The 8,539-nt window shown below is 30.2% G+C and overlaps 1 long non-coding RNA gene across 1 annotated transcript; it reads right to left on the bottom strand.

The window, feature by feature from the left end:
* Positions 1-2,230: 2,230 nt before the first annotated feature.
* On the bottom strand, positions 2,231-8,082 carry LOC106468755. The gene is made up of 2 exons (XR_001291401.2): positions 6,684-8,082; positions 2,231-5,532 (listed from the first exon to the last, which is right to left on the bottom strand). It is a non-coding gene; the product is annotated as an uncharacterized LOC106468755 (long non-coding RNA).
* Positions 8,083-8,539: the final 457 nt, after the last annotated feature.

Here is an 8,539-nt window from a genome sequence, read left to right as displayed (position 1 = left end):
ATCGATGTGTATTAAAAGTTCATGAAACAAATGTATAAATATTTTCGTATAAGAAAAATATAAGTTTCTTGCATAATTAAAGGTAATCAGAAAGTAAATTATCTGACTAGAAAGTACTGTTAAGTCGCGAATACTATTATCGTCAAAATAACCAATGAAATCCTGCTCAATTTAATATTATATCAGCTTATATCATATTGTGTGGTCACAAAAGAATGAGAGAATTCTGGAAATTAAAGGAGGGCTTTTGTATACCATGGTAGACACAAGTTTTATTCGGTCAAATGTTTACAGCAAAAGTTCATACATATACCGATATTGATATATATATATATATACACACACACAAGAAACGTAATCATTTAATTGTCACGTCTTGTTTTTCTAACAACAATTTGTTAACATGGGAATGTGCACGTATAAACATTGTTGTTTAGTAAACGTTTCAATACTTCAACTGATGACAAAATTCACATTTACATCATTTTACCAAGCACGGATAAAACTACAATAAGACGCATAACACCAATAGAATTCACGTATATTAACCACATTAATGTCAGGATCAACGCATATAAAAATTATTTTCAGATCATCGGAAAAGCAAAAGATACGTTAGTTTTATAATCAAACAAGGCCAACTTTTCCTATGAAAAGTATGTTACTAATTGCTGGGACAAGCTCCTGTCAGTTAAATGGGCATCTGTGGGATATTGACTTTATTATCAAGACAAAATGAAACTGTCACGACATACAACTGTTTTAAGCAACCAGGACATACATTTTTGCATAAATTGTTTGTTAATCGCACTATTACATAATAAGCAAAATATATATTCTGCCCATCGCAAGTATTGAAACCCGATTTGTAGTTTTATTAACCCTAAGAGGTACCACTAAGCTACCAGGAGGAAAGTCTTAAGAAGTTTGACCTCTCTCGAAATGTGTGTCGATACAGATCCCCCGTCCATGACGACACCTCTAATTTATGATTATTGAAAGATAACTAATACCTAATCAGCAGCAACAGATGCCTACACGTTACCCAATAGTGATTGACTGCCGTTTTATTAACGTGTTCAGAGTTGTAGGGCGTTGTTCAAGGGCATATCGCGATTTCGAACTTCCGTAACCACTAAATCTGGCCCATCGTCCATTCCATTCACGATTCACAGGAATTTTACTTTACGTTTGATAAACTTCTATTCGTTAGTATCCTTTCCTGAAGACTTTTTTTTAAAAGACTCGAACAACTCTGTCTACATTACAAAAGTTTATGAAAGACGTATCTGTGGGCAAAACTTTGTCTATAAGATAATACTTTTTGTGTGTAAAAAATGTGATTATGACGGAATAGACAAGGCACAATACGTTTATGAAATGCGATACTTTTTTAGAAGTTACAAAGCAGTCCAGCAAGTGTAAAATACATTCCATGGTTGAAAATTACAGAGCTTGTACCCTTTTGAAGTTCGTGAGCAATATTTGATTTCCCGAGCATCATAACACAAATCAGTTTCAGTAACAGTAACACATATTTCAGTAATCAGTAACACCAGTTTCAATGCTACACCCAATACACCAGAATGAATTACTTGGAAGCATCCTAATGTATCAACTAAACACTGGTTTTAATGTACACCAGGTATAGAAATAATGAAATAAAATTACATTCACTCAAGGGAAAGCTATCATGAAGATCACATTCCCTCATGAATTGTTTTTATATTTATTCCATGCTACATGTTCACTTTACTTGGTCATAATTAAAGGAATATGGATGGTCCATGCATTCCTGATAGGGAAAACCATCTAAAAAGACATATTACACAAGCAAAGTTAAATTCCTCGGGAATGTAATATTTCGATCCCTATACACCCATTTAAAAGTTACGTATTTGTATTTCACCATTAATTGTAAAGGCCAGTACCTTAATCAGCTTGTGTTTTTACTACAATGTTTATGTACTGAAATGTCTTACTTGTTACACTGTATTCATAATGGCTGAATAAATCTGAAGCAAACTTTTCATATTAAGCTTTCTTAAAAATCTATCGTTTGCAATTTTCAATTGTTCGTCAAATAATGATCAGATTTAAAAATAATACTGTATACAGTAGACTGCAAGTTCAAAGCTATCATAAAACACATACAAACTGTCTACTTTTATGTAATCCTTTTATGAAGGTCAATTGCATGTCTGAGCATTAAGCGTTCACTGCATTCGTACATTGTGCAAAGAAATAAATTTATTTATATGCAAGCAAAAAATCATTCTTCCCAACATTACAATATAATCAACAATTAGATACGAAGGACCTTCTACATTTGCTATGTTTAAGGATGTTAAATGTAAAACTTAAAATTAATTGTGTGATTACAAGTTTACAATCAAATTGAACATAACGGTACTACTCACCAAAGAGTCAAAGTTAAAACAAAAAATGGATATTTACCAATTTACTAAACTCATGATCAACGTTATTTTCAAACTGTTCTTTTTGGTACTGGAAAACAAGCATTTCGTTTTCATATGCCTGACTGGGGAACAATTGTAACAAACAAATTTTGGAGACAAATAATGTTAATCAAGCACAATAAAAAAGCATGTAATATTTTAATTTACTGGAAAGTTAAGCAGAAACTTAGAACTTTAACCATATTTCGTTAAACTCAAGAACATTACCTTCTTTCACCCCAGTGAATAAGGACAGACTGTGAACTACAAATGAAAACTATAAATCAGTTATTAACATATACATGGGAAGTTTAGTATGGCAGAGATCAAGATATAATACTTATTTCTGTAAGAAATAGTTTCAACTACAACATGATGAAACATATCACTGGTGATCCTAAACAAGTGTTATTTATATTAAAAAAAAACAACACTTTCCTATTAAAATGTACCAAACCTGTGAAGGACAAACTGCTAATTCATAATAAAACCTTTGCCTAGATTTCAACAACATGCTCCAATCAAACAGTAAGATGTTATATTTGAAACTTGAAATACACATATGTTTCTAATTTATTGGTACTTTATAAGACCACATATTGTCTCGTATCTTCAGAATTAAGCAGCTTTAATTATTTACACAATTTCATTTGTCTAAATTAGAAGTTTTATGTTAGCTGTTAGAATTAATATGAATTTTAGATAATACTGTTACATAATGTTAATATATTTAGTAAAAAAAGTAATAAACTTTTATTGGTGCGATGTACCAAAAACTTTAAAATCATTTACTTGGCAAATCCCAAACAATGTTACTTTACTAACAGCCAACTGCCAAAATGTAAGGTTCAACATAATGGAAAATTTAAATGTACCAACATAGAGTTCATCATCACAGTTCCTGCCACAGGTGAATTTAACTCAAGCTTTTAAACCCTTCTGTACATTATTCAGCATAAAAAGTGTTACTGTATATAGACATGAGGAGGATCTCAATATAAGAATTTGCTCATGTCTTAAACTACTACCAATAAATCATATTGACAATAAATGTTAAGCTAGTGCAACAGGTGTTTTTTGTACACATACTTTTATTGTAAGCTTTATTGAAAACAAAAATCATGTCATTACACAGTACAACAGCAAAGGTCCACTAAAGTGCTGATAGCTCTATTGAACTTAACAGACATTCCCCAGTTTGCTAACCCTTTATACAGCTATTCACAATATTGCTCATGCTGATCACCAGGTTTTTATTGGCTGCTGATAATACCATAATTTTTATTTAAATAATTATTACCCATAGTTCAGTAACTTTGTCACCTAATCCTTTACTTTCTTATAGCATTCTTTTCCTCCTTTTAGGAAAACCTTTTGCAAGAAACTCTTACTGATCTAATTAAAGAAACGATACTTTGATCAGTTTAAAAGCATCACTACTATCATGACTTTCCAAGGATTTGTATGAGGTAGTATAAAAAAAGGAAACACTTAAAAAAGAAACTGTAAACTATGGATTTATAAGCTAATGCATAACATAATCTTCCTATAGAGCATGAATATCCCCAAAAATATTAACTGAACACTAACATGTTATCAACTAAAAAAAGAAATTACTGATACTTTACCCCACTGAAAATGCTTACTTGTAGGAACATTTCCTAACAACACCTCTTCTCTTAATATGATGATTAGATGACTTTAATAAATGTTCTGCCTCAAAATAATACTCATAGAAATACTACTGTATGGTAAACAAAAACAGCTAAAGAGCAGGCACTAGTTAGAGCACCGAGTCCCCTAAACACAGTTACTTAGAATCAAACATATAATATTTTCTGTAAAATTAAACTAAAAGACAGAAAAAAAATCTAACTTTTATCAGCAATATATTATATATATACATATTTATACAAAAAAAATCATTGGCCCATGAAAAAAAGTAAAATCAAGGAAATGGTGGGAACATATGGGAATGAGCATTTAAATATTTTATTTTCAATTAAACTTTATTAACAGAAAAAATATACCAATCCCCAAAAAATTATTCTTTTTTTTTCTTTGCACTGATGTATTCCAAAAATCTTAAACAACATTTGCGTGCAGTGAATCATTTTTGATACACTTTGCTAAAGAACAAAAGTATCAAGAAAATTTGTTAAAATCATTAATCTTTTCTCATTAACATAATTAATGGTTATTATTAGTTAAAGTATCATCAGCCAGAAAATCATATGGCAAATCTAAGTAAAAAAACATGCACACAAAAAAGTTCTAATAAAGTACACAGTATAATGAAATCATGGAAATAAAATACACAATCATAAGTGAATTAGTTTTAAAAAAGTTTAGAGGAAATGATCTAGTGATATATATTTATTTTTATCCATTATTTATAAATCACTTGGACAATATGTCCTTTTCATGAAAATTTCCTGAATTAGATGAACAACTCAGCTTGACTTGGAATAAAATTCAGAGTTCAGACTCGTTTTTAATCCCATGCTTGTCTTGTTCACAGTTGGCCTCTTACATTTATCATCACTGAATCACAGATTCTGCAGCAATAGCTGAAGATTCTTCAGTTAACTAAATGGCTGTGTCACTGAAGTGTCTTTTATGTTTGTCTACTTTATAAACATTGTATCAAACACTGGTTGTTCAAGTAAAGCAGTTAGAGTTATGTACAACAAAGAAATGACTTGATAGTCTTGATCCTATTGTGTCAGTAGCTTACACATGATGATCCAATCATGATTATCTTGATTCATTACTCAGCTGTCTTGAAAAAACCAATTGTACAGCCAATCACCAACAAAACATGGCACATAGTTTTCTTTGTCTTCATGTTTATGCCAGCAAAAATCATCAATCAGAATAAAAACCAGAACATTGGTGCTAAAGCTTTTCCAGGTGACAAGTGCATGATTTCCTGCAAGTCCTATGTGATATCAGGTTAAGTCTTAAACTCTAAATCCTGGACATGAACACAGCTCATACCCTTTTATATTCCTGCAGCTGAAAGGGGTCTTAGAAATCACCCAATGATGCTTTCAATTCCAGTCTTTTTATCCTGCAAAAATGTTCAAAAACTGTGTTTATTTGCTCTTTACTCAGTAATCTAATAAGAATATACAACTTCCATTTGAAAACAATATTATTTTCAGTGATCTGCTATATTGTATCTATTAGTTTAATTTTTTGAGCTTGATATCTATGGCATTATTTTGTTTCTTAAAATACTATCTTTTGTTTCATTAGGACTTTCAAAATGTCACTAACGTAAGAAAATATATGGAACATTTTTTTATTCATGTTACAATATGAGAAGTTTATTCTTCCAATAAAGCAATCACATTAAGGTCTAATTAATCATATTTAATGCCATATTTCTTTTCAAGTAACTACATTTCTAATGTATCACAAGTGAAAAATGAGTATTTCTAAATATCCAGCATCATGCTGAGAGTTAATGCTGCACACACATACGCAACTAATTTAACCCATATAATATTCATAATTTCCTATCACCCAACTCTGTCCCTTTAGAGAAGTTTAGGGTGACACCAAGATTTAAACAGTAGCTTTTAATGTTGTTTAAAAATAAGTTAAACATTAAAAACTAACATATTTTATCAATTCATTAACTTTCTCAAATATTTTGATGAATTCAATAATTTTGTATTTTATGCTTGAAACCATTTCAATTGAAAGAGAGAGAGTTAATAGTTGCCCAAAGGAGTAACAACTCATTGTTAGAGCTCAAAAGTGGATTTCTTTAAATCTACACTAATTATTGTAAATTACTATTTTATCTATATAAAATGTTATTAAAAGAATGAGTTAGTCACAAGAAGTCATTAAATGTCAAGTCTTATCCAAGTTACTGACAAGTTTCTTACAACAAACTAATTTATTATTCATCTAATTCTATAAAGCCTTAGCCAAACATCTATAAATAAATTAGAACTATTCAAGCACAGAACACCAACCTGCCCTTTTTCTTCCCTTAGCAACAGTTGTCATCTCTCTAATGTTACACATGCACTTTTTTAGTAAATCTTATTCCCCTTTTTCAATAACTTTGTATTTTGATTCGACAAAGAAAGGTTACTTAAAAGGTCATCATTTAGCCCATTATAAAAAATAAAAAACTGGCAACTGTATCGATCTTAGATAAATACCACACATACTTTTTTTAATTTCTTACATATCTATACACACCCCTAATAAACTATTATTAACAGCATTTCTTCTTCCCTCGCTGAGATCCTCGTTGAAGCTTAACAGTACTATCTCGAGTTTGTTGTTGTCGTTCTTTCTGTTCTTTTTTTGTCTTTAAAACCATTTTTGTTATGGCACTGAACATCTGAAATAACCACAGATTCATCAATAATTAACAAAGTAATCTTCAATTCATACTTGCTAAATAGAAGGGGAAGGTGAAAAAACTGAGGGTAGAGAAAAGGACAATTTTGCAAAAACATGAATCATACAAAGATTCTAATTAATTCTAGTTGAATAAAATAGTAATAAACTAAACGAATTAAACCTCTTCATTCAGTACAATTCATCATTAAGTTCATCCATATCACTCTGGAATTCAAATATCAAGCAAAACATGCTTGTAATTGATCTATCAAACTATAACAGATAAAAATGTAAATGCTAGGCATAACCTCACTGACTTCCCTTTAATTAATATTGCTATTTTTAGTAAATCTGTAAAAAATAAATATCTATATTCTAAATTATAGAATGATCACATAGCAAACTTGATTTAGTGTTCCCAGTTTCGTATAAGCCTAGATAGAATGAATGCAAAGTACTGTAATGCTGTTAAGCATAGGTGCAATGTGGAACAAACCAAAGTTAAGAATAAGATACAGCATCAATGCAAAGTACTGTAATGTTGTTAAGCATAGGTGCAATGTGTAACAAACCAAAGTTAAGAATAAGATACAGCATCAAAGCAAAGTACTGTAATGCTGTTAAGCATAGGTGCAATGTGGAACAAACCAAAGTTAAGAAAAAGATACAGCATCAATATGCACAGAAGTTAAATTCAAGACTTTTTTTAAAACCTCAAAACCTGTGAATTTAAGACTTTTTAACTCTATAACATCTAATGTTATTTGGATTAAACTATCTTTATTTAAATAACAAATACAAAAACATTCATTTCCATTAGCACAAAACTACATGATGGGCTATCTAAACTGTGCCCACCATAAGTATCAAATCCCAATTTTGAGTGTTATAAGCCTTTACTTAAACATCAAGTTACTGGGGAGCAAAGGCAAAATAATATTTTTGTGAATATAAGAGTTATTTCCATGTATACAATTGGTTACATTTGTTGTATGTTAGTTAGCATAGATATTTTTTTCTATACTTATATACCAGGGTAGCAAAATATATTATGGCAAGAGTTTTAAAAGTATACTTCCCCTTCTATCATGCACCATAAACATAAAAAAAAACACATTATCATACACGCTGAAACGTACAAGACTTTGCTAGATGTTCTAGTAAGTTAAGATATCCATATATAATAGAATGATCAAAATGAGTTTTTCATCTGAAAAGCCATTATAAAATGTAATGTCTAAAACATCGGTGATCCAAAAATATCTTCCACCATAATACAATAATGAGCCCAAATATGAATTTATATTTGTCAAATAGAGATAGTTTAAATAATAGCAATGTATTAAATACTTAATCAATATGTATCAGTTGTACAATTAAGGTGCTAAATTATATGCAAGCCAAAAAAATGTACTCCCAAATATCTTTCCCTATTTAACCCTTTGGAGAGGGGTTACAGATGAAAGGCCACGTCATCTCGTTTGTTGACTCACGTTCAAAATTTTATTTAACCACTTTTTCATGAATTTATGTCAATAAGTTTGGTATCAAACTGTAGATTATAATTCAAATTTTAGTACTACACATAACTCAAATTCTTAATTCAAAAGTAAATATTAAAATCACAGATAAACATCGGTTTCTGTGTGTCATGTGGTATGCTTAATGCAACACTGGTTCAAATTAGATGTTTGTGATGTCAAAATACT

The sequence above is a fragment of the Limulus polyphemus genome, unplaced genomic scaffold, assembly GCF_000517525.1.
Source record: "Limulus polyphemus unplaced genomic scaffold, Limulus_polyphemus-2.1.2 Scaffold3149, whole genome shotgun sequence".
In the NCBI taxonomy this organism is placed as follows: domain Eukaryota; kingdom Metazoa; phylum Arthropoda; class Merostomata; order Xiphosura; family Limulidae; genus Limulus; species Limulus polyphemus.
The sequence above is the reverse complement of the archived record's forward strand: the minus strand, read 5'-3'. Positions and strand labels throughout refer to the sequence as shown.